This window comes from Trachymyrmex septentrionalis, unplaced genomic scaffold, assembly GCF_001594115.1.
Source record: "Trachymyrmex septentrionalis isolate Tsep2-gDNA-1 unplaced genomic scaffold, Tsep1.0 scaffold213, whole genome shotgun sequence".
Lineage (NCBI taxonomy): Eukaryota > Metazoa > Arthropoda > Insecta > Hymenoptera > Formicidae > Trachymyrmex > Trachymyrmex septentrionalis.
The window spans coordinates 1-4,513 of NW_017305321.1; positions in this window are offsets into that span (position 1 = coordinate 1).

A 4,513-nucleotide genomic window follows, 5' to 3' on the forward strand; every position below is an offset into this window, starting at 1 on the left:
GACAAGTATGTATAGGTAGGGATAAACACAATCATTTTTAATTAAAAAATTAAATTATTATAAATAAAATGATACTTAAATAAATTTCGCAGTCGGGTAATTAAATTTTATTTAAAAAATAAAAAATAAGTGTAATGAATCTAAAACATATTACACAATAAATCTAACTAATAAACTGTGTGACATGTAGGGATATAGACATCACATGTAATACTTGATAATTGGAAAGGAAGGATATTAAAAATTAAATAAAATTTTAAATTAATTTTAAATTTTATTTAATTATTAGCATCCCGTTCCAAATATCAAATATAAAAATAAACCAAATTATATATAATTTTGAATTTCACTGAATTTTCAGTTCCCCTGAAATTAAACTTAATTTCTTATAAAATTCTGTACGTATACAAAGTGTGTAACGCGTTAATATTGTAATTAATTTTGTTATAAATAAATGTATGTATAATAGTACGTAATGTAATATTAGATACGTAATATAAAATTTATGTAAACTATGTCCAGATAAATGCCATCATGTTTACTTTTATAATTTGTGCAATAATTACTAGTTAATTATACATTTATTGGAATGTTTATAATTGTATTGAATATATCTGTTTAATACATGTAGCATTTATCTTGTCGTAGTAAATAAAATTTATTGTTGCTTTATTGATGTAAATTATACGAAATCGACGAATCATATGATAACAAAAATTGTTTATTGATTTAACGAGTTTGATAAATACTTAATTTTAAAACTTTCTTTAAATTTGGATTTTATTTTGTATATCAAAAAGTTAAAAATAATCAAAATAATTAATAATTTTGAGTGACTTTTAATTAAAAATTTGCTGCTTAGAATAATCATCAATTTTTCTTTGTCTTTCTGTATTTAGTATACAAATTTATTAAATAAATCAGTAAAGATTAGAGCTTTGACTGAGGTAATGGATTAAATATTAACTTCTTGTTTAACTGCTTTTTGACATTTATATTTTTAACATTATAGAATTAAACGTATATTTTAGTGATTGATTTAATATATGTAAAAACATCATCGCTATCCCTTGCGTCAGATATATGCCAGTGAATGCGTAGTTTGTATCGATGGAAAGTCATAATTTTCATCATAGATAGTTGTTCCTCGTCGCTTTTCGTAAAGTTGCATTCGCAAAGTCTAGTTTAGTGTTTCGTTCGAGATTTTTGTACAGGATCGGAATTAATCCCGCGTTTTCTCATCAATTCCTGAAAGTAATCATTTCACTAATGATTCAATAACAATTGCTATTTTTAAAGTTAACTTGCGAAATTAATTCAGTGATATAGAGTACAACTTTCGTCGCTTTCTTAATTTTACTAAATGTTCTCCCACTTGTAATAATATTAGTAATAAACTGTCTTAATTTAATTAAAGACAACAGGAATTTAGTATTGCATGATTAATACGGATATATGTATTATATAATGGTTATATGTATAAAAAAAATTTAAATTATGAAGTAAATCAATTTAAGTTTTACAACAAATAATTTACTTATTTGTTTATAATTGCTTTAACAAAAATATGGCTACGAATGTGTATATTTAATTTTCTAATTGTTATTAAAAATTATTTTTAGGTATTGGACATCCTGCCGTTCTAGAGTATTATTAGGATTTATTATTAATTTATATATATATACTTTTCTATATAATAAAATACATGCAGATATTATGAGATTATTTAATTCATTTTGATATTTGTCGAGTTAGATAATTTTTACCAAAATGCTTTATATTTTTTTAACAATGTTATCATGAATACATGAAAAAATGTATGGGTATAAAAAATTCGAGATAAGTCGAATGGGTACCCTCATATTAGCGAGATATTAATAATTAAAATTTTTTGAAAATACAGAAAAACAGAAATTGTTAAATTTTATATAAATTTTTTATATTTTTCATTATAAAAGTATATTTCTTTAAAATCCCGTTATTATCAGGTTCGAAATATCTCGAACAGTTGGTACCCGAGAAACTTTGTACCGATACATATAAAAAATTACAATAACGCATGTATTTTATTGTTGTTAAATATATTCCTTCGTAACCACTATTCCATAAGGAAATCATTCTATTTATTTATTTTTAATAAGAGATGATTTTTAGTAATGTGGCTGAACATATTTTCTCGCAAATTTTAATATTATATTAAAGATACATTAAAAATGTTAATTATAATTGGCATGCCACCAAAATTATTATATACTGTCATAAATGGTCTGAAAGATTCAGGATTCATACTTTCCTATAATAAGACTACTGGTGTGATTGCTTAACTTTTCTTTGCGAATGGATCTTGTGAATTAGACGTAGAATTAGAATACATTAAGTTCATTCTCCACTATGAAGATTGTTCTTCTTTGTATCGAATATTAACCAGCGTACCGTATTACAGGCGGAGGGATGTGATCAGATTATTGGGATAGTTATCTTGAATGCGATAAAAGTGCTGTTGTAAATATATTAATGACTTTTTATCGCGATATTAATAAGTTTTACAATCAGAAGTTAATAATTAATAGTGAATCTAATTGCGATTTAACTGTCAGTATTTCATTCCGCTTTTATCAATAATTCATTAAACGTTGGTTTAGAAAAATTTGTGTTATCGTATGTATTTTCGACGTTTTCGTAATTCCGCATTACTAATTTTATAAATTATGCTTCTATAATATAATTTTTATTGTATTTCGAACAGCATTTATAATTGTACATTGTATTATAATGAATTATTATTGTATTATTGATAATATATAAAGAGAATTATAATAAAAGATAATATCTAAAAAGTTATAATTGCAATATGATTGCTAATTATTTTATTGTATTTCGCAAATCATAATGCAATATGATTAGCAAAATACAATAAAATAATTAGACTTAAAATAAAAAATAAATTAAAAATATACTTATCTGTAAAAACGGAGTACTAAATTTATTAGTAACTCGTTTTTTTTACGGGTGAGTATATTTACAAAGAAAAGAGGACCGACGATAAAATCGACGGGGGTGGTGGAGGGCCTCTAGCTCGTTTTTACTAAATTAAACCTTCAATTAACAATATATGATTGAAAAGTTTAAAGTGTATTCAAAATCTCCATAATTGTTAGTAATTAATGTAATTATAGACTTTGAAATATACTTGCATGCTAGTAATTTGGTAAAAACGAGCTGAAAATCTGCATAAAAACATATCTTCATGATTCCATTTTTATGCAGACGCGTATTATGAGACAAAATTCGCTAAATTAATCTGTTTGAATATTCAATTTCGAGCTTAAAATTCAATAACTTTTATTTCCACTATAGGATATGTGAAATAAAAATTATCATTAATAAACATTGTATCATTAAAAGATACATCACATTAAAAGATTTATTAAATAGAATTTCTTTATGTAAATTTCAGAATTTTTCCAATTTCTGAATAATTTTATAACTTTTTAGAAAAGTTCTCTGATTTTGTATATAAATTGTTATACTTCAGAAGTGCTAAGAATATTTACTACATCTTTTAGATATAGAATATTTTCTTTCTGTAAATTCTTAAATATTCAAAGATATCTTATTTTATAATTTCTGATAAAAAAATCTGAAAAATTTAAGGTATTTTTTCAAAAATTAAAAATTAAATAAGAAATCTTTGAGAAATTTTTTAGAATATTTCAGAATTCACGTAATTCATACTTAAAAAATTCTAAAAAAAGTAGACTTTCTTAGTATTTCTGAAAGTTTCAATTAATTCGTATCAAAATACTAAGAAAGATGTTCCAGATATATTCTTCTCTATTTTTCTTCAACTTTTTTTTCATTTTGTCTTAATTTAAAATATTAATTACATTTAGAAAACTTATGTATTATTTAAGATATAAGATCTCATAGTCGTCTATTTTATCAACTAAATGCAATAATTTTTATGTCAATTTTTTTTTATAAATTTGAAAAGAATTAAAATATACACTAATATGTGTCTTTGAATTGGAAATTATACACTGTGTTTATATCGAGAATGGAAAAAATTTTTTGAAATCTTTATCATTTCTTAGTCCAATATAGCGTCTAGAACTGTCGTACAGCATCTTAAGACTTTACTTAAGACAATCTTAAAAAGAACTGACTATGACTGTCAGCCTTAAAATTAGATTTAGTCAGTAATATGAAAATGCGTTACAAAAATTTATGCATATAGTGCGATATTATTGTAGTAGTATGTAGTGATATATCAATGACACGTAGTCCTATTGAGTCAATAAAACAGACAACTATAGGATCCATATAATAGGTTTGTCGTAATTGTAATCAAGTACAGAAATAATTGAGACGTTAGTGATATATGTATTTATTAAAATAAAAATTATATAATAAAATTTTGCATATTTTTGAACAATTATGTTAATAATCTCTATGTCTTAATTTAATTACAAGAGTATTTTATATATATTATAATTTGTTCTAAACATTCTCT